The sequence below is a fragment of the Callithrix jacchus genome, chromosome 4 (assembly GCF_049354715.1).
Source record: "Callithrix jacchus isolate 240 chromosome 4, calJac240_pri, whole genome shotgun sequence".
NCBI classification, from domain to species: Eukaryota; Metazoa; Chordata; class Mammalia; order Primates; family Cebidae; genus Callithrix; species Callithrix jacchus.
Genome location: NC_133505.1, coordinates 114,715,316 through 114,739,158, shown reverse-complemented (window position 1 = coordinate 114,739,158; position 23,843 = coordinate 114,715,316). Strand labels below are relative to the sequence as shown.

The following is a 23,843-nucleotide window of genomic DNA, read 5'->3' as shown; positions in this document are numbered from 1 at the left end:
GACATCTGATGCCTTTAAGACTCACACAGCAGGCAGTTGGCAAGGCAGCGGGCTCACTCACACAGACTGGGGTTCCATGAGTCACCCCAATGACTACAGCCTGAATGAACTGCTGCTCCTCATGGGCACTCCTAGCTCTGCAGGCAGAGCAAGGACATACAAGCATGGCTTTTAAAGTGCTTAATGGTGATTACACTGGTTTGGTGATTCACAAAGCAGTACAGAATGTGCCCAATAATATACTCTTATTTTTTCCCAATCTTATTTCATAAACCCCAATTTCACAGGAACATAGATTTTTCCATCCAAACAAAATTATCTAACTTTAACAATTAAAATACTAACTATTCTCAAAATCCTCCTTTGAAATGGGGCTTTAAATAAGACTTAAATAGGCATTTTAATATTTTTGGTTCTATTATTCATTGAAACATGTAAGAAATGCCTTCATTTTGAATACCGTGGGAGGCTATAGGCAAAGAGTACTGAATGTCAGTAATAAAAAACTATGCAATAAAAACACCAGTATAGGCTCTGTATCAAATAAAACTTTTATCAAGTAAAAACATTTACAACATTAGTTTTGTTCTCCCTACTCCCATCGCAGGTTAAAAACTACAATTTGAAATTTTTTCATAATAAGCTGCCAACAGCAGCTGCTATTGACTAACAGAAAGAAAAATAAAATTGTTATTACTATAAACAAATTATTCTTTCTTTCCAAGATAAATAATGAGTTGATGTTCTCATTCTCACAATCAGAAGCATGCCTTCATAATACTAATTAGCTCCACCAGAAAATCATCACTCATCCAACCCCATTTTTTTTGCGTATAGCCCTATACCATCTATAAAGTACTATGGGAGAAATACAGGGGTCCTATCTGCAAAAAGCAGGTAACTTTAGTTTTTAGGGGAAACTTCTATGTCCCCACATGGAATAAAAAGATGCCACTTACCACCAGATATTTTCCTACTAAAATTTTTTTCTCCCTCCTATTTAAGGAAGAGGAGAGACAAAAATTATATAATATTAAAGTGTTAAAGAAAAATGTTCCACATGTAAAAATAAATCAAAAGGCATATGAAACCATGTTAAGACCTTGAAGACAGGAATTAGTCAATGATACTGTTTATTTCTGGGCTCCTGAGTACAAGCATGTTCTGTTTTTCTGACCCAAAAATCTAATAAAAGAATTTATTAACTTAAAGATCTAACAGAGGACACTGTTACAATTGGTTTGGGGAAGGCACCATGCTCTTGGACAAGGAGTTATTTAACACTTCTGCACTAAAAATGGATCTGTGACCATTCACTATAATTACAGCAAATCAAGCTTGGCCCTATCCTGTGAATTTAACCTGTAAGGAACCCAGAGAGGTTTAGGATATGAAACCTCAAGAAGGTGGTGCCAAGTCTTAGCTTGCCATGTACAGAAGACTCATTTGCAGGCTTTGCAACCAAGCTTAAGTGAGATTTAGGAGTAAGACACGCCAAATTAAAACCCTTAAGGACCATTAATCACATCCTCCTGACTTCAGATACACCCATACAACATATGCTTATGTAGGTCTGGTCTTTATTCTTAATCAGGGGTATTAACTTCCTACTGTAACAATCTATAGAGGGAATTGTTTCAAAAGTGGGGCAAGCATGGTTCGGCCCATTCATTATTTTTAGTAATTAAAAAATACAGATAAGAGTATGAAAGTTTTGTTATTCTTAGATGCAAATAAACAGATGGCCAGTGAGGAAATGAGATCAACTTTACATCTGAGAATATACTATATTCCACTTTCAGTTTCTGAATGTCAAAGCTTACGAGATAAATCCAAGAATCCAACCTATAACAAGAATAGGAAAACTATTTTTATTTTATTTGTTTGGCATATTCCAACTGTTAAGAAGTAGGAATAAAGAGAAGTAATGCCTACCAGGGCACCAGGCACTCAGTGGGTATTTAATAAATATTATTTGGATGACTAAAGAATGAGAAGAGGCAATTATTCCAACAAAGACTAGCATATTCAAAATTCAGGTGTCTCTTCTTCAAATAACAGATGTCCTAAGTTGGAAAGCAAACATGAAGATACCATGTGTGTTATATAGGCAGAATACTTCCTGCCTTGCCCCCACAGTTACACTGACTTCTTTTTTGTTCTTCCTATATAGGCTCTGCTTTAAAGAGTTAATATAGTAGCAGATTTTGGCATTGGCATCATACTTATTATGGATTCCATCTATGATGGAGGAAAAACTAGAAAACCAGACAAAACACATGAGACAACTGTTTTCAGACATTGGACAACAGGCAGTATAGGACTTAATTTCTGAGAACAGTGAAACAAATTAGACAAGCCTTGAACTTATTTGCCTGAACTTATTGCCAGGAAGTAGTGTCCAAGCCACAGCAAAAAGAAAGAGGAACATAGAGCATGTCAATCTCACTGAGTAGAGGTAACACAGATTAGTAATCAAGGAAGCCACACACAAAATGGCTAGAATTGAAAGGGCAGAGCACCCAGGAGGAGAGAGCAGCACAGAGGGTCAGTTCCTAGAGTCTTAGACTGATCTGCACATGTGTGAAAGGAAACTACTTAAAGTTGGGGATAGTAGCACCAGAAAGTAGTTGGCCTAAGAAGTTCCAGAGTTCAGACTAGGACTTCTTACAAAGAAGTACTAACAAAGCTAACAATAGGCGGGTGGATCTCGAGGTCGGCAGATCGAGACCATCCTGGTCAACATGGTGAAACCCCGTCTCTACTAAAAATGACAAAAGGTTAGCTGGGCATGGTGGCGTGTGCCTGTAATCCCAGCTACTCAGGGGGCTAAGGCAGGAGAATTGCCTGAACCCAGGAGGCGGAGGTTGCGGTGAGCTGAGATCGCGCCATTGCACTCCAGCCTGGGTAACAAGAGTGAAACTCCGTCTCAAAAAAAAAAAAGAAAAAGAAAAAGAAAAAAAAGCTAACAATAGTTCATGTTTCCATCAGCAGCAAAACAAAAAATAATTCACCAGACACACAACACCAGGTAAAGTCCTCAGAAGAATATTGCCTTATGGCAGATAAGTACTGGGGCTACATCATCCCTCATGACTGCTCTGGAGCCATGCTAACAAAAGTTTATATGCTAGCTTCAAGCTGGTACAACTGATTCCAAGTAACTTAACTGCATGCCGGAACAAAGCCTAGCGCTTTTGAAAAGAATACAACAAAATCTAGTACTCAATGAAGTAAAATTCACTCTCCCTTGTCTGTTGCTGCTGCCTCCTTCTGTGGCTCCTGGTGCTGCTCATGTGTTCTTTCAGTGTGAACCTAGTAGCTCTTTTGTGAAACAGCAGTTGAGGAGACTCCAGCACTGGTCATAGCTGACAAAAAGCTCCAGGAAGGAGTCAAGACTGAGAACAGCAGTCATATTAATCTGAAGGTGGCGGGGCAGGATGGTTCTCTGGTGCAGTTTAAGATTAAGAGGCATATACCACTTAGCAAACTAATAAAAGCCTATTATGAATGACAGGGATTGTCAATAAGGCAGATCAGACTCTGATTTGACTGGCAATCAATCAATGAAACAGACACACCTGCACAGTTGGAAATGGAGGATGAAGATACAACTGATGTGTAGATGGGAGGTGTCTACTGAGAAGGGAACCTGCTTCTTTATTCCAGAGCTCTGTTCTTGCAGACCAAGATTACATTCTCAACTAGAAAACTGCAATTTGGTTCCACCACATTCCTGACTACTACAATATAGTTTTCTCTGTTCGTTCATTTCCCCCTTCCCCATTCCTTTACTGTACATGAAAGTAACTCGTAGATGTGCACAAGCATATTGTATTTTTTTAACTAAACAGCCAATGGTATGTTTTGACTGACATTAAGTGGAGATGGGATGGGGAAAAATACTGATTCTGTAAAAATACTCCCATTCTCCATTAGTGGCATGTTCATTCTGCTCTTCATATTCCAGTAAGTTATTTTGCTCTCACTGTTTTAACAACAAAAATAAAATAAAAATCCTTGCATACCTTGTTCAACTGGAGAATTTTAATGTTTTTCATTTATCATTGTAAAATCAAGGACAATTTTATAACTTTTTGTATGTAGCTGTTACAGGTAGGGCAGTCTGTTTTTAACTAGGAATAAATTAAAGAAAAAAAATCCTATATAGTTTTCTCTTTAAGTCTAGCATCTTGCTGTTTAAATAAACTTTGTATTTAATATGAAAAAAAGAAAAGCCATGTAAAATTCACACTGCCTGGTATCCAAGGAAAAATTACCCAGACATAGCAAAGGAACAGTAAAATTATGACCCATAAAAATGAAAATAATCAATAAACAGACCTAGAAATGAGAAGAGATGATGGACTAGCAGACAAGGGCATTGAACAAGCTATTATAACAGTGCAGCTTCTTTAAAAAAAGTTTGACAGTTCCTCAAAAGGTTAAAGAAAGTCACCACATGACCCAGCAATTCCCTCCAAGGCATATACCCAAAGACATGAAAATAATATGTCCACATAAAAACTGGTAACAAATGTTCACAGCAGCATTATTCATAACTAAAAACCAAAAACAATTCCAATGCCCAGTAACTGATGAATAAAATATATCTATCTATATCTAAATAATGGAATATGTAGCAATAAAAAGAAATTAAGTACTGATAAATACTACCAACATGGATGAACTTGGAAAACATCATAGTAAGTGAAAGAAGGCACTCACAAAATACTACATATTATACGATTCCATTGATATGAAATGTCCAGAACAGTCCCTATACACTATATATTTCATATCAATATAAGCTGAAAAGGAGTAGGGTACATGGGAAGTGACCGCTAATGGATATGAGGTTTCTTTGTGGGTGATGAAAGTATTTTAAGATTAGATTGTGATTGCACAACAGATAGTTGCACAACTTTGTGAATATGCTAAAACCCATTAATGTGCACACTTTAAATTGGTAAATTATATGGCAATGTGAATTATGTCTCAACAAAGCTGTTAAAAAGTTATAAATATGGCCAGGTGCAGTGGCTCAAATCTGTAATCCCAGCACTTTGGGAAGACGAGGCGGGCGGATTGCTTGAGACCGGGAGTTGAGACCAGCCTGGCCAACATGGTGAAACCCCATCTCTACCAAAAAATACAAACATTAGCAGGGTATGGTGACACACACCTGTAATCCTAGCTACTCAAGAGGCTGAGGTAGGAGAATGGCTTGAACCCGGGAGGCAGAAGTTGCAGTAAGCCGAGATCACACCACTGCACTCCAGCCTGGGTGACAGAGTGAGACTCTTTCTCAAGGAAAAAAAAAGTTATAAATATATACTGTATGTAGTAAGAAGGTGGAGGGGGAAAAAAGAGGCAGGAAAATGGAAGATACAAAAGAAATAAATCCAGGGGTACTTCTAGTAAAGAAAAATAAAATATCTGAATTTAAAAATACACTGGATGGGATTAACAGCAAATTAAACACTGCAGAAAAATCAGTAAACTTCAAGATACAACAATAGCAACTAACCTAAGTGAAGCACAGGGAAAGACTGAAAAAGAAACTAAGAGCATCCAGTGACCTGTGAGGACCATATTCAATTATCTAACACATGTGTAACTGACATCATAAAAGAGGAAAGAGGGAGAGGACAGAAAAAAAAATCTGAAGAAATAATGGCTGGATTAAAATTTTTTTATAAAAAACTATAAACAGTTCCAAGAAAAATTCAACAAACTCCAAAAAGAACAGATGTAATTAAATAAGGGTATATCATAATAATCAAAACCAGTGAGACAAAGAAAAATACTTAAAAGTATCAGAAGAAAAAAGACATTAAGATAAATAAAGATAGAATGAGCAAATCTCTTTTCAGAGGCTATGTAAGACAATGGAGGAACATCTTTACTAAGAGAGGGAAATAAAGCTACCAATCTAGAAATCTATACCTAATAGAAATGACTTTCAAAAATGAAGATAAAATAGACTTTTTCAGATACACAAAAATGAGAATCAATGCAAGAACTGGCACACTGAAAGAGATGTTTTAAAAAGTTTCATCAAGCAGAGAGAAAATGATAAGAGATGGACATTTGAACTTAAAGGAATGAAGAGCAGGAAATGATCAATATATGAGTAAATATAAATAATGTTTTCTTATCTTCAATCTTTTTAAAAGACAATGACTATTTAAAGCAAAATAACCATATATTCTGGGGCTTATAACATATGTAGAAGTAAAACAGCACTAAGAATAGTAAAGGAAAAATGGCTGTATATTGTTTCAAAGATTTTACACTCCATGTAAAGTGGCAGAAGATTGACTATGATCCGTTAAAAACGTGTAAATCCTAGAGCAACCATTAAAAAATAACAGAGATGTACCTACTAAGCCAACAGTAGAGATAGTATGGATTCGTCAAACCCAAACAAAACCACCTAACACAAGAGAAGGCAAGAATAGGGAAAACAGGACACAAAGAACAAATGGGGCAAACAGAAAACTCACAGCAAGGTAACAGATTTAAACCCAAATATAATTACATTATGTAAAGTGGTCTTTGAAGAAAAGCAAAAAAACCCTAAACAACAAAAAACCTCCAAATAAAAGGCAGAGATCGTCAGAGTGTATTAAAAAATAACAAAAACAGAAACATCCAACAATTTGCTATCTGCACAGAATCCACTTTAAATATAAAGGCACAGACAGATTAAAAGTACAAAGATGAAAGATATGTCACACAAATAGTAATCAAAAGAAAGCTTGAGTAACTATATTATTAACAGTTATTAATTAACAGATTTCAACAACAAATATTGCCAAAGATGAAGAGAGACAATTCATAATAGAAGAGTCAATGTATCAAGAGGATATAACAACCTGAAATGTTTAACTACCTAATAGATTTTCAAAATACATAAAGCAGTATACAATTATTATTTTTCAATTTAAAGTTTGTTAAAAACACAAAGCAAAAACTAATAGAATTGAAGGAGACAAATCCACAATTACAGCTGGACATTTTGACATTCCTTTCACAGTAACTGATACAACACGTAGTGAGAAAATTTGAAATAACTTGACCTAACTGACATTTATAAAACAAATCACCCCCAAACAGCAGTAAACACATTCTTTTTAAGTACATGGAAAACATTCAATAAGACAGACCATATTCTTGGCCATAAAACAAATCTCAATAATTTTTAAAGAACACAAAATAGATTCTCCAACCACAAAAGAATTTAGAGAACAATAATAGAAAAATATCCAGAAAATCCTCCCAATACTTGGAAATTTAAAAATGCACTTCTAAACAAACCACAGACCAAAGAGGTAATTACAGGTAAAATGGAAACCATTTTGAACTGAATGAAAAAACAAACAAACTTCACTGGATGCAGCTAAAGCACCTGTAGCAAAGAATGTATAGCTTTTAACATTTATATTAGGAAGGAAGGTTTCAAGTAAATGATGTAAGGTTTCACCTTAAGATGCCAGAAAAAGAGCAAATTAAACCTGTAACATGCAGAAGGAAAGAAATAAAAAGAGCAAGAGAGGGCCGGGTGCGGTGGCTCATGTCCATAATCCCAACAATTTGGGAGGCCAAAGTGGATGGATCAAACAGTCAGTCAGGAGTTGAAGACCAGCTTGGCCAAGATAGGGAAACCAGGTCTCTATTAAAAACACACAAAACATGAGCAGAGTATGGTGGCAGGTGCCTATAATCCCAGCTACTAGGGAGGCTGAAGCAGGAGAATCGCTTAAACCCAGGGAGCAGAGGTTGCAGTGAGCCAAGATTGCGCCACTGCACTCCAGCCTGGGCAATAGAGTGAGACTCCATCTCAAAAAAAAAAAAAAAAAAGAAAGAAAGAAAAAGAAAAAAAATCAATGGAAGTAAAAACATAAAAGTAATAGAGGGGGGAAAAATCAGTGGAATCAAATGTTAATTCTTTTAAAAGATCAATAAAATAGTGAGGCACTAAACAAGGAATGGGGGAAGGGAGTTAAGACAAATTATCAACATCAGGAATGAAAATAAAATCACTACAGATGATACATCTATTGAAAGGATAATAAGAGAACATTATAAATTACTTTATGCCCATAAATTAGACAACTTAAATAAAATGGGCAAATTCCTTAAAAGACACAAAGTACCAAAACTCACTCAAGAAGAAACAGACAAGCCAACAGCACAGTATCTATGAAATGAATTAGCAGTTAAACATTTTTTCACACACAAAAGAACTCTAGGCTCTGATGGCTTCACTGCTGTTGAATTCTACCAAACATTTAAGGAAGAGATAGTACAATGCTACCAAAAATCAGAAGAGAAAACACTTTCCAACTCATATTATAAGACCACCTGATATCATCCTGGTACCAAAATCAGGCAAAGATATAAAAAATTTATAGATCAGTATTCCTCATAAAGACAGACAGAAAAATCCTTAACAAAATTTTAGCTACTTGAATCTCATAACAACATATCATGACCAAGTGGGATTTGTCCCAGGAATGTAAGGTTGGTTTAACATTGCAAATCAGTCAATGTATTTCATCATATTAAAAGACTAAAAAATAAAAACCATCTGATCATCTCAACAGGTGAGGAAAAAGCATCTGACAAAATTCAATACCCACTCATAATTTAAAAAACAAAAATTACTCAACACATAGGAACAGAGAAAACTAAGCCTGATAAAGGAAATATGTGACAAACTTAGACCTAATATCATACTTAACAGTGAAAGACTGAATGCTTTCCCCTTAAGATGGGAAAAATGGCAAGGATCTTTGCTTTTACCACTGCTATTCAACAATATACTGGAGGTCGTGGCTAGTGAAATAAGGCAAGAAAAAGAAATAAAGAGTATACAATATATATTAGAAATGAAGAAAACTTTATTTACAGAAATGATCATTAATGTAAAAAAAATCCTAAGGAATCTACAAAAAGAGTACTACAACTAATACATGAGTTTAGTTACAAGAGTTAAGGTCAATACACAAAACCCAATTAATTATATTCCTACATACCAAACAATTGGAAATAATTTTTAAAATACCATTTACAACAGCATCAAAATATAAAGTTTCTGGAATAAATTTCACAAAAGGTATGTAAGAATTGTGTTTTTAAAACATATAAAACACTGCTGAGAGAAATTCAAGATAACTAGATCTAGAACAGTCCAAATGATTTTAAAAAAGAACTGAATTGGAAGAGTTACACTACCTGATGAAATAAAGCTACAGTAATAAAGAACAATGTGGTATCAGTATAAGAAAAAAAAAACATGTAATCAATAGAACAGAGGGTCTAGAAATATACAAAGGTGTCAAGGAAGTTCAATGTATAAATAAATCTAGACTCTTACACAAAATATAAAATTATCTCCAAATGGATCAAAGACTTAAATTTAAGAGCTAAAACTTAACTCTTCAGTTGTTAAGATGGGGTTATCAAAATGAATAAGAAATCCACAAACAGGAAAAAATACCTGCAATACTTATTTCTGATAAAAGATGTATATTCAGAATACATAAGTAATTCCTAACTGAATAGTGCAAATACAGTAATCCTATTTTTTTAAAAAAGGCAAAAGATTTCGACACTTCACCAAAGATATACCATTTACAAATTAGCATGAAAAGATGTATAACATTATTAATCATTAAGTAAATACAACTTAAAATTACAATGAGATATCTACCACTATATACTCATTACATTCTACAATGGATAAAAGTAAAAATACTGGCAATTACATGTATTGGAGAGGATGTGAAACAAGTAGAACTCTCATACATTGCTGACAAAAATGCAAAATAGTACATCCACTCTGGAAAACAGTTTGGCTGTTTCTTATAAAGTTAAATATACACTGTACTTATCACTCAGCAGTCCTACTCCTAGGCATTTATCACAAATAAATGAATAAATATATCCCCAAAAGTCTTGAACATAGGTATTAATAGCAGTTTTATTCATAATTATCAAAAACTGGAAACAACCCAAACATCTATCCCCTGGTGAATGGATAAAATATTGTGGTACATTTCTATAACAGAATATCCATACTACAATGGCACACTTCTCAGCAATTAAAAGAATGAGCCACTGATAAAAGGCATGGATGACTCTCAAATGTACTCTACTAAGTAAAAGATGCTAACACAAAGGGCTACATACAGTATGACTCTCCATTTATACAAAATTCTAGAAAAGGAAAAAAGCAGCTCAGCAGTTGTGGGTAAGTGAGGGGAGGAAGAGGAACTCATGAAAATAAGCCATGAGGGAATTTTTGTGATGAAATGTTTGAAATGTTTTATCACGATGGTGGTGTTAGTGAATGTGTATACATTCACTAAAACTCAAATTATATACTTAAATTGATAAATTTTAGTGTTTTCAAATTACAACTCAATAACTATGATTGTTTGCCACAGGTAAATTTCAAAATAAATCACCAGAGTTTAAAAATAGGAAGGCAATTTTGTGTCACTGTAAAATTATCCAAACGCCACAAAAACAGCAGGATTATAGGAAAAGAGTTTTTATCTTTTCCGGATTATAAGATGTGGAGGGAAGAACAGGAACAAAAGGTGTGAGCAATAAGAAATAAGGAGGGCTGCTCGCTGCATTATTTTAAACTGTATTTACATGCCTCAGACTTTACCCAGTCCCTGTCCTAACACTTCTATCTACTTAAAAAGACAACGGTGTGTAAATGCGTTCTCTCTTTAAAACCAAAACATAGAAGCACACAAAACCCAGAAAGCTCCATTCTTTTTTCCTCTCAGGAAACAAAGGTGAAGAGGCTCAGCCTATGAAGCTGAGAGGTCCAGTACCATGACTTTCATTGGTACTGAAGAACACTGAATCCTCTCCTTTTAATTCTATTGAGTCTCTTGTAAGGCAAACTTCCCCGTGGCCAGTTTACTCTGCGTTCCTGATCAGGAGTCCACAATTATTAACAGAAATCTAAGCAACTTGTAGGACTGTTAGATTGTCTTTTTATTTCTGAATTACAAAAACAATAACTAATATTAAAGAATATTAAAATAAGAAAAAAACCAAGGGCTCTCCAATGGGGAAATAAATAAATGATAAATCCATTCAACCCTTGTCCTATTCAAGCAATTATTTTAAATACCCACTGTAAAGCTTGTATACGGAGTGGAAGGGGATACAAAGCAAAGTGTCAAAAATCTCTTACTGTAGCTAAGCAAACAATACATGCATATATGCCCAAAACTGAAGGAACTCACATAAGTTAAGAGGAGTGGTGACAGGTTTCCCCCAACTGTTTTCTTTTCCAAAATATACATATGTGTGCATGTATGTGTACGTTTTTTCAAAAATTCAATAGGCACATCTCCTGAGTTTAACGAAAGAACTCTAGCATAGGCAAGAAGGAGCACTGCTGTTAACAATTAAGTCCTCCAGCGTGTTAGCAGCATATTCATATGTGGTATATAAAGCCCTAACTACAGCTCCAAGATCTGTAATTATATGTCCTGAAGAAACAGGTGAGAACTCCAAACTGCTTTCCAGTTTAAGAGAGGTCACTTTGTTGGCACAAGTGGCTAACCCAGAAACACAAATATCTTAGGCTTACAGGCGATCCACAGTGTTACATAAAGAGAGATGCAGTGAGAAACAAATTCACGGGCCTACTGATGCTCAGTCTTCCTGCTTCCCTTCTTAACAATACCACCTGCAACCTCACTAGTGTCTTTTCATCACCACTTTGAAAAGTAATAGGGCAAATCGCATTTTGGCTAACTTTAAAGCTGAGAGATCAAGAGCACGGCTTTACAACTTTGCCCTAGGTGACTCAGATACTTAGCATCTAAACCTGGCCTAGAACCCAGGCCCATCAGCAACCAGGTATGAAACATCCTGGTACCTCTCCCACAACAGCAGACAGTGCCCTCAGTCACTACAACCATTCCTTCTCATTTACTTCTCCAGGAACAAAGTGAAACCTGTCTAGTCTCTAAACACTCACTAAAATAAAACCTTTTGGAAGTGACGTGACTATTCACCATTTATTTGGGGGGTAAGGTTAAAAATAGTAAGGCTTAGAGATAATCCATTTACTCAGCTTACCAGTTATAAACCATAGCTGTACTGAATGTGAATTACCATAGGCTGATCTTAAAGACCTTTAAGAACTAACCTCCAATAACCTCTTCTACATCATGTCCTCTGGTAACTGTCCATTTGGATTAAGGCAAAACCAACCAAAGGCATTCTTAATAGCTTGAGGTTCAGCTCACAAACCTCCACAGCTGGCCAAGTACTGTGGCAACCTCAGTGTTAACAAACGGAAACATGTTCTACACTTACCTGCTTAAGCAACTGTCCTGAGGTTGAAACAAATCTATCCCAGGAATTGAGGGCCAGTTTTCTGACTTTGGGAGGGGAGGGATAGAGAAAAATAAGAAGTTAAGCTTACCCCCAACCCCTCTTTGAGAATAGCATATTTCTTCAAACTTTCTGAAGAATTATGAGAATAGCATATTTCTTCAAACTTTCTGGAGAGTTCATTATTAGAAATGTGAAACCCTATAAAAGTACCAAGGCCAAAGAAGAGCCTTTAAATTGTTTTCCACTTGTAACCACAATGGAGTAGTTTTCAAATAAACCCAAAGACAGCTCAACGGGATCCTAAGTGGTACACTCTGTTCAGAAACCATAGAGTTGGCTAGCAGGTAGGATATTTTGTTTCCTGGTTTCTGTCAGAGTATTTTTGTTTCTGGATTTTGTTTTTGATAGAGAAACTGCAGTAGCACCAGAAAAGAGCAGTTGGTTTTTTAACCCAAAAAGTTCTGCAAAGTTCTCTGAGTATCCCTCTATTTAGGATTGTGCCTCCAACCTAGTTGATGTTACATTTCCCTCTGGGGACAAAAGACAATTCCCAGTTAGAAATTAGCCTCTTTGGCAGAACTACTTGTAAGACCAGAAAATAGGCCACTGATAGCCAATTCTCAATCATCTTTAAACAAAGTGAGAGTGTCACTTAATTTATCCAAGCATCAGTTTTCCAAAGGGCTGAACTAGAAATCTCACTCCACTCAAGTATTCTAAAGATGATTCTGAGTATAAAACAGATACTTCAGTTTGAGACAGAGAAACTTGAGGTGATCTTAAGGCCCACTGGGAGTATGCATATGAATTTGTACATTACTTCTGATGAATAAAAGGAGGGAACTGGACTAGAATTTCCACCTGTCTTTCAACTCTACCATTCTACAATCCCCAAGGTCCTTGAAAATGGCAGTAAATAGGGGCAAGACTGAAGGCCAGACCTGCCACCGAATCTCCAAATGCCACTGCTCTGAACAAACTGGCAATGATAAAGATTAGTTCTTCCAGGATAATAATCTGTTGAAGAAATACATCTCTATTAAGATGAGATCTTTTAGGCAGGGAGATTTTATCTTTTGTTCACTGATGTATTTATTCCCCAACCCTCTAACAGGAGCTAGCACATAGTAAGCATCAATAAATATTTATTGAGTGAATGAATAAATTTTGTCCTTAGCATCTGAAATAAGCCATCCAAAGAATATAATCTGCAAGTCCCTAAAGGCAGGGGGATGCTTATATTCTACTACATGTCAGCTGGCAGAAAAATTAGGATACAGGGACTCCCTCAGACTTTAGAGACGGAAAAGAATGCATCCATAATCATCTAGGAATCTGAACAGAGCAAGAAAAACAGGGTTAGAAACAAACACATTTTACAATCCCATTTTCAAGACACGTAACCTTTCCAGGATCAGAAAAGAAAGTATCAATGAACCAAGTTTCTGAAGGGAATACAGAAAATCCTTTTCTTTTTCTTCTTCTTCTTTTTTTTTTTTTGAGACAGTCTCGCTCTGTCACCCATGCTGTAGTGCAGTGGTGGGATCTCTGCTCACTGTAACCTTGACCTCCTGAGTTCAAGCGATTTTCGTGCCTCAACCTCCCAAGTTGCTGGAACCAAAGGTATGTGCCACCATGCCCAGCTAATTTTTGTTTTACTAGAGATGGGGTTTTGCCATGTTGCCCAGGCTGGTCGTGAATTCCTAGGCTCAAGTGATCTGCCCACTTTGGCCTTCCAATATGCTGGGATTACAGGCTTGAGCCACTGAGCCGAGCTAAAACATTATTATTCTATAGCATTTCAATTTGAGATAAAAATTCTTTCATCTCTTAAGTATGACCTTTCAGGTATGAAAGTCAAAACTTACAAGTTAATAATTAAAAAGTCTATGCATACTCAATTCCCAAGTCTGAGAAACAGTGACAACACCTTGCTCCAAAATATCCTAATATCCCAAAGGTTCATTTGTTTTTGTTTGTTTTTTTTACACATAACAAAACAAAAACGTTAAACAAGAAAAAAAACACATCTGGTGGCAGAACCAGCACTGTCTTCTTCAACTTTCTCTGGACTCCCACCCTCACCCCCTCCTGTCACATCAGGCAACAAAAATGAAAATCACACACACAAAACCTAAAATGCAATAAAAAAAAAAAAGAGTAATTCAGGAAAAAGTATAAGTAATTGAACTCCAGTAGAATGATACTTGAAATTTAAAAATAAATGTTTGATTACAAAGCAATAAATAAAAATAAAAAATAAAAGAAAATCACACACAACAGTGGTCAGATAGGTAGATTACATAAGGCTTTAAAAAGAGCTGTGCAAAGTAGCATGTGCTAAAGGTGATCAAAATACACATTTTCACTATTTAAAACAGGTAGTCCTGTCACTAAACTCTTCGTAAAAGCAGAACAGGCTGGCAAAAGGACTAGAAAAGTTTGTCAGTTCGTAGCTTTCTGAACCTGCTTGTTCACAAGGCTGCTTCCTGGGAAGAAGAGACGGTTTTTCATGGAGTCTCCTGTAGATAAGACTTAGTCATAGCCTGGCAAGACAGTGCAGACAAATCAAACTCGAGAAGACATTTTCTCCTTTTGATTTTTTGTTATACCAGTGGCATTGCCACGTGTGTCAAGAATCCAAGGAGTTTAGAGGAAAGGAGAGGAATATCACAATTGCAGAGGCCTGATTACTATGCAGAAAACACCACTCTACCAGACAAACTTTGCCAACGAACTGCCTTTAGGAAGGGTACAGTCTGTGGGGTGAACAAAGGGGCTGATATATTGTGGAACTGGATTCAGAGAGACCTCCTCATCTCCAGAGCTTCTGGATATCTAGGCAAGAGCAGCAATTAGGCATTAACTGACAAGAACCTTATTGACAACCAGGGAAGAGGCTCTGAAGAGTCTCCTAGCATACTGCACAAAACTCCAGTCTTCAAACCCTCAATACCAAATTAGTTGTTTTCTCATCCTGCCCCACCTCTTTTAAATTATAATTGTTCTGTTTCTCACCAAAGTTTCTTTGCGGCACAAACTATTTTAATTTACTTGTAACTCTTACACAAAAACCTCCAAAGCATTTTACCAATGACAATTTGCAAAGCAATTAACTACGCAGGATCATATGCTCACATGACAAAATAAAACTTTTTTTTTTTTTTTTTTGGTCTTTTGAGTGATTTGAAAGCACCACAGTGAACAAAATAATTGGATCTTGTGACTTCTCCTTTCAACTTAATTTTCGTCTAATTTGCTGTCCTACATGTGAATTTGCCTCATGCTGCATTTCCATGCCTCCCTCTCAGAACCATTCAGTCCCCTGGCCTGGACCCTTACTTTATCTTAGCAGGTAATCAAAACAAGAAACATCCTGATATGTCCTGTGCTAACACAAAACAAAAACAAACAAATCATTCCCTTCTAGGATAATTCCAATCATCCCTGAACCATTTATAAAATAAAGAAAATCAGACCTGTAATCCACTCTTATTTACCAGAGTGTCATTTTAGGCAAGCTTTTAATTGAGCTAAGCCTGTTTCTTCTACTGTGAAATGAGAAACTTCCAAAGTGTAGATTAGAAATACTGTAAGTAAAAGACATAGTACAGTGTCGGACACATACTGAATGCTCAAAAATTATTAACAGTTTTCAAAATCGCAAAAAAAAAAAAAAGAAGAAGAATTAGTACTGGATATGAGGATGGCCAAAATAGAATGTGACTATGAACTTCATTTATCTCAACTAAAAAGTTCACTTTGACCTAAGTAACACCATAAGCTTAAAAATATAAATTAATAAAGCCAAGAGGCCACAGTCCGGTGGTGGAACCGTATAAAGTAAATTTGCAAAACAGAAATATCTGACTTCAAATACCTTTTTCTCTATTGTTATAGGACCTTCACACTTTGTAAGTGAGCCATGTCACAAAACAGGGGAAGGCTTAGAATCACCACAAACCTATGACATTCAGATGCCCCATGCGAAGGCATCTCCATAGGGATAAACTTGAGCTTAGACAATCCTCCTTCAGATACTTTTAAAAAGGGTCCAAAGCAAACAAACTGAAAAGCAAAAAAGCAACAAGGAAAAAAAAACCCTCAAAAAGTTGAGGGGGCCTGAAACATCCAAACTGGCTGTTTTCTTTGGCTGCATTCACAAGCTGTTGTTCAAGTTCAGTTCTAGTAGAGACTCTAACCCTGTAACATTTATTTCTTATTCAGATATAATAATGAACAAGTAAACAAAGTGATTATTCCTTGTTCACCAATGTCAATGTCAAAAGTAATATTACATAATAATAAGTCATATAACATTTCTACTCATTTTGGGCAAAGGCACATTGCTGTTAAATGTTAGCTGTCCAGGATTAGTTGAAAGATGATGTTCTATCTTGGGGTAGAACACCAATGACTCCATCCTCTCTCCTGTCAACAGAGTCCCATCTTCTTTATATCAAGTCATCCTCTAGAAATTAGGTTATATTTAAAACCCAGAGATCCTCAACTTTTTATTCAATACTGTATTTTCTTTCTTAGGCCAAAATGTGTGTAAACTTTCTAGACACTTAAAGTTAAGATCACCAATACCGTAAGAATCACAATAAACTGGAAAAGATGACAAGGAAAGAAAGGAGGGTTCTTTATTGTCCCTGAGAAAGAGAAAAGTTTTCATGGTTGATGCTTTACTTGATTTACTTGTTTAATTATACTCATTAGTTTTCAGCTACAAACATGTAGAAGGTACTTATATAACTGAATGAAAAATAATTTATTATACACCTTTAAAAAGAGAAATGCCAGATTCTGCCAGTCTCCCTTATTCATTTATTTGTAAGAATGGGATCTTTGTCACAGGACACCAATTTAGCACCAGAGAAGTTACTGAGCACAACCTCATCTGAAATCATCCTACCTTCTACTGAAGTGATAAACAATGCAACCATTTTTTGTAGAAACTGGCCTCATTCACCTTAAAAATGGTACCACAGGTAAAGAAGAAAAAAATAACTACAGATCAAAACACAAAAAGTGAGAAAGAAAAAGTTTTAGAATGAATAAATGTCAGTTTCCTGTATTTCACCAGAAGGTAATTTTCAATTCAAAGATTTTATCTCAGAAAATACAGTGTATTTTCCAGGTTTTGGTAGCTATGTTACTAACCATATCTTATCCCTTTAAAGTCACTGCCTAGTCACAGACAGAAACACTAAAACACTTGAGCATAAAGAGGGAAGAAAAGTATCTCCCAATTCTACCTTCTCTTAGCAGTTCCACTAAAAGACCACTTAATTCTCATCTTTAAGAGTTTCAAATAGGTTCCTGTAATGCATAACACACAGAGACACATGTATAAATAACAACCTACACTGCTTATATTAATCAGCCTTTATAAAAAGTTATTTATATCTATTATCAAAAATAATAACCTTTGTTAATAATAATAAAAGGTTACTACTATTTTTGGTTTTAATGCTATTGCTTATGACAGCACACTTCTCTCCTTCCAGTTGAATATGAGGGACAAATAAGAGACACCAGCCACACATAAAACAGGCAGACTCACTTTGGGAGGCCAAGGTGGATGGATCACGAGGTCAAGAGATCGAGACCATCCTGGTCAACATGGTGAAACCCCGTCTCTACTAAAAATACAAAAAAATTAGCTGGGCATGGTGGCACATGCCTGTAATCCCAACTACTCAGGAGGCTGAGACAGGAGAATTGCCTGAACCCAAGAGGCAGAGGTTGCGGTGAGCCGAGATAATGCCATTGCACTCCAGCCTGGGTGACAGAGTGAAACTCCGTCTCAAAAAGAAAAAAAAAAAAACAAACAAACAGACTCAGTCATTTCTTTTGATTCTTCACACCCATTCTAGACCAAATCCTCTGAGGTCCTATGAAACTGTACAGTCCCAAACTTTATGCAAAAAACAAGATCTTGGTGGTATCTCTGTTATGCTGAAAGATCTTCTTAGGTCAAGTGGGATTGGAAAACTCACAGTGGAGCTTTAGGTTATGCTGCTACAGGGGGATGGCAGAAACTTACAAAGATTTTTTTTTTTTTTTCTGAGATAGAGTCTTGCTCCGTCGCCAGGCTCGAGTGCAGTGGCACGATCTCGGCTCACTGCAACCTTCACCTCCTGGGTTCAAGCGATTCTCATGCCTCAGCCTCCCAAGTAGCTGGGACTACAGGCGCACGCCACCATGCCCAGCTACTTTTTTTGTATTTTTAGTAGAGATGAGGTTTTACTATATTGGCCAGGATGGTCTCAATCTCTTGACCTCATGATCCGCCCACCTTCGCCTCCCCTAAGTGCTGGGATTACAGGCGTGAGCCACCATGCCCGGCCACAAAGATTTTGTAAAGTAATAATGCTCTCTGTTGGCAAGAGTATGAGAAATGGGCATTTTCATATATTGATGGCAGGAGCTTAGGAAGTTTTTAGAAAAGAAAAACAAGAGGTACTAGAAAAAGAAAAGCTTTAAAATGTTGTATGTTCTCAGACATCAATTCCACTTCTAGAAGTAAGAGTAGATAATACATTAAGATTTACCCAAAATATTTTTATCTGTGATATTTATAGCAGCAGAAAACCTAGGGGGGAAAATCCTTAACAACCCATTAAGAAGTAATCACCTAAATTAATAAAATATTTATTTCATACAATGAAATATTTTGCCATCATTAAAATGAAGTCATTGGGCATTTATCCCAGAAAAATGAAAATTTACGTTAACACAAAAACCTGTATGTACTCACCGCACAAACCAGTATTCAAAATAGCCCCAAACTGAAAACAACCCAAATATCCATTTGTGATCATCCATGTGATGAGTGGATACATAACATGTAACCTAGCCATACAGTGATACCCTACTGAGTAACAAATAGAAACACACTACTGATAAGTGTAACAACTTGGGTAACTCTCCAGGAAATTAGGCTTAACGGAAAAAGTCAGTCCCCAAAGGCCATATACTGGATGATATAACATCATCACTTACGTAACATTCTTGAAATGAGAGCAGATTAATGGTTGTCAGGGGTCAAGTTAGGTAGGGAAAGAAGGTAGCTCTTGCTATAAGACAGTAATAGGAGGGGGGGCTGGGCGCAGTGGGTCACGCCAGTCATACCAACTCTTTGGGGCCAAGGCAGGTGGGTCACCTGAGATTGGGAGTTTAAGACCAGCCTGGCCAAGATGGTGAAACCCATCTCTATTAACAATACGAAAATTAGCCGGGCAAGGTGGTGGTTACCTGTAATCCCAGCTACTTGGGAGGCTGAGGCAGGAGAATTGTTTGAACCTAGGAGGCGGAGGAGCTGAGATCATGCCACTGCACTCCAGCCTAGGTGACAGAGCAAAACTCTGTCTCAAAATAATAAAAATATTTTTTGAAAAAAAAAAAAAAGCAATAGGAAGGATCCTTATGGTGATAAGAAATGTTCTGTATCTTGACAGTATTAATGTCAGTATATATTGGTTGTGTGAACTATAGTTTTGCAATATATTCCCATGAGGGGAACTCGATAATGGTATATGGGATATCTCTATTATTTCCCACAACTGCATGTGAATCTACAATTACTTAAAAATGAGATGTTTAAAGTCATTAATGATTATTTATGGCATAGAAGTTTCATAATCCTTCTTCCCTTATAAAAATTAGCCAAGACATTCAATCACAAAGTTCCCGAGGCTTAAGTGAAAACCAAATTTTAAAATCTTATCTATCATCCCAGTCAACCAACCAGGAAATATGCACGAAAAAATAACAATAATTGACTGCAGAATTATAGGTTGTTTTCATTTTGTGATCTCTGGCTTCTAAATATTCCACAATCAACACACATACATTTTTTTTTTTTTTTTTGAGACGGAGTTTTGCTCTTGTTACCCAGGCTGGAGTACAATGGTACAATCTCGGCTCACTGCCATCTTTGCCTTCCTGGTTCAAGCAATGCTCCTGCCCCAGCCTCCGAAGCAGCTAGGATTACAGGTACGTGCTACCACACCCGGCTAATTTTTTGTATTTTTAGTAGAGATGGGGTTTCACAATGTTGCCCAGATTGGTCTCGAACTCCTGACCTCAGGTGATCCGCCTGCCTCCCAAAGTGCTGGGATTACAGGCATAAGGCACCATGCCCAGCTCACACATACTTTTACAATGGGAGGAAATAAAAGCTGTAAAGGCTTATATCTAAGGAACATCAATTTGTGTGAAGCTAGTCCTCACAGGTAACACAAACCAGGTTATGTCAGTAGTCACTAAAGTAGTCTTCTTCCTCATGGTCAGCCACCACAGACGCTTTCCCAGGTTCAGTGTTCCAACTTCTAACTGCAGGCCAATGGATCTAGTTTTCTAAATCCTCCTCCCATCCTCCTTATTAAAAAAAAAGAAAAAAAAACAACAGTCCATTAAAACCTGCTTACCCCTCAGATCTATGGGCAAGTGATACCAGGCAGCAACTCAACTTTCCTCACATAAAGGACCAACACAGGCACAGGTAGGTCTTGAAGAAAAGAACCAGCCACCCAATATTTTGCTGAAATGTGGTTCTATTCTGGAAGGAAACTTGAGACCAGACAATCCACCTTCCCAAGTGAAAAGTAAGTGGGATGGAAGGAAGAAGAAGAAATCTGTCTGAAGAAATGGGATGGCCCTTAACAGAAACCATGATATATGGTAGACATGGGGTAGGCTTGCTGCTCAGATACTTACTCTGAAGCATTTCTATGTTTGTGAGGTAGATTTTTAATAGACTAAGATTTTCTCTTAACGAAGAATGGGGGAAGGATTTTAGAAAACGAGACCGATTTGCAGTCAGAAGTTGGCATACTAAACCTGGGAAGGCCTCTGTGACTGACCATGAGAGAAAAAACCAGGAGGAAGCATGTTTGTGGAAACACAACACTCTCACTGAGCCCCAGGGCAAGGCACATACTGAGTGAGGGGTCATTAGGAGAGCATTATGAAAAGCCAATAATCTTCGACTACGCTGCTTCCTAAATAAAATGTTGAGCACCATTCCAATATGAAATAATGTATTCAAAACATAAATTCACAAACTACATACATATACAACATTCTAGACACAGCTGAGAGCAGAGATGTATAAAAGTTAATATATTTCTTGGTCCTAGATAAGTAACAAATACCTAGCAAGATTTCTTTTATTTTAATAAAATTAGCCTATGTTAAAGAAAATCCTAATAAAAAGGTTATGCTTTTAAAGAGCAGTCCCAACCGTGTTTCAATTCAGAAGGGTCATTTACTTATTAACAGGACTAATAATAGAGTTAAAGGAAGATGGAGAACAGGGAATAAAAAACAGCTTACTCTCACAAAGTTACTCTGCTCTAGAAATAAAAACAGATCTCATTCCGTTTTCTAATGAATTCTGTTTACATCTCCAGTTTCCTATGTAATAATTGTTAGCAATCTTTTTATTCGTTGTATAAAAAAACAAAAGGGAAAGAGAAAGAATATGCCCAGAAAAGAATCACAGAAACTCCCTGCTGGCCATCATGCTAAGTCAGCATGAAGAAGGTAGAGTAGTATACAGAGACCACTGCCCTGAGTGGGCAGTCTCCAGTGACCACCAGATCAACAGGTTATCAACCATCCACATCTTGCCATATAAAGCAATGCCCTGGTTAGGCATTCCTGGAAGCCATTTGTCTACCAAACCAATTTCATGAATGAGAGGTTTCCCAGAATACATTTAGAAATTTTCCCTAAATTTCTGTTTCCATGATGGTGAATTTCCAGTAAGTCAATCACCATAAAATGTGTAACATTCCCCTCCCCGCCAACAAAATCTGTTCAGCTCCAAACCATTTGGAATTATGTTTCTGACTCATGTTGTACTTAACTTTGTTCAAGAGAAAGCTCTAGATTTTTTTCTTTTTTCCCCATTTCCCACCAAAGCCCAGCATATAGACAGCTGGTTCAAAGCAATGGGTCAGTGCGTGCCAGTGGTTCTTTTTTATGTATCCTGCTTGTGGCTACCTCAGTTCAGTTTATCACTCAGCAACTGCTTGGTAATTCCCTGTCATCCCCACCCTACAAATGTCCCTATCAGCAGAGCTGGGTAGCAACAAGTCAGCAGAATTCAGTCAATCCATTCCTCCTCTAGGGCTGAGGTGACTCAAGTTGATGAAGAAACTACCAAGGAACAAATTCTAGAAAGAGCAGAAAGATGCATGGGACTTTTCTCTCCCCAAATAGAGGGAGATGGAAGAGGGAAGAGTAGGGAGTAAGGAGGCAAGGAAGAAAGCAGAAAGAACCCACAGTGTCGTACATTATTAACTGCATGTGAACTATATCTTTAATGGAAGACACATGCCCCACTAAATAACTGGGAACCTCAAATTTCATGAGAGGAATTTTGTTTTTATTTTTTCTCACTTACTTTAATCTGAATGTTCATCAATTCTAGCTTAGAATTTATGGGTTTAAAAGACACTATTTAACAAATATACATAGTTTCAACAAAGGGAAAAGAATCACTAATTTTAAAACACCAAAAGCATGAATTCTAATTTTAGTACCTCTTTTAGTACTACAATAGGTGGCATGTGATGAACTCTGTGATACATCTCAAGAGTCAGGCAGACCTAAGCGCTTATTACAACTTGGAGGAAACATGAAATAGCTGTTTGTTCCTGAACTAGCTCTCACACGCTATGGCTGAACACAGCCACATACAGGTCTACAGTTTAAGTCACCAAAGCCAGCAGAGGATCGGTATAAAAAAATTATTGAAAGATATTAAAACATGGAGTACCTAAGTCCATGGACTCTGGAGACTGATAACGCAATGTGTAATGGAACCAAAGTACCCTTTTGCCCTGTATTGCCAGCTTAAATTTAGCCCACAGAATCCATAATTTTACATAGTCATTATCCATAATGGGTACAAATACCACAAGGCAGCATGGGGATGTTCTGATCAATTTTAAAAAGCACAATCATTCTGTTTAATAAGAAAGCAATTTCTCTTAAATGAGCATCCTCATAGCTGAAAAGAAAAATGCCTTCCATGTTCAGAATCATAAGCAATCTCTTTGTGCTTAAGCCTATTGCCCATTCTCGGCCTGGTGTGCTTCTGGATTTAATGGGGACAGAGAAGTTGAAAAGAGTAAATCTCTGGGGTGACACTGTTTCTAATGGCTCAAGTGGACACTCTTAGGTCTGGCTCTCTTTCTCATCTAACCATGGAAACAAGTTACACAACCTCTGAGCTGATGTGTCTCTAATATAGTCCAGTGGCATCATCCGCATTCTGGCACTTCCCTTTCGGGACAAGTTAAGACACAACTGCATGGCCAAGTTCTATTCTCACTTTGCTGCTGCCATCTCCAGAGAACATTTTCTCTCCAGTCCTTTGGGATTTTCTCTGCTTATTGTGGTTCAGGATATCATTCACACTTCAGACTCTAAAGAGTTAG

General features: G+C 36.9%; 1 protein-coding gene across 12 annotated transcripts in view; it reads right to left on the bottom strand.

Moving 5' to 3' along the window:
• The window catches only part of FOXO3 (forkhead box O3), a 125,497-nt gene that overhangs the window by 65,583 nt on the left and 36,071 nt on the right, over nt 1-23,843 (bottom strand). For 4 of the 12 annotated variants that reach the window (XM_078369907.1, XM_078369908.1, XM_078369906.1 and 1 more), the window contains exon 1: nt 1-23,620. This exon is cut by the window's left edge. The exons of 7 other annotated variants lie outside the window; for them this stretch is intronic. The gene's annotated coding sequence lies outside the window, so the exon portion shown is untranslated. Of the gene's footprint in view, nt 23,832-23,843 lie in introns of those variants that run through there. One more of the 12 variants, XM_078369910.1, reaches the window with a different exon arrangement.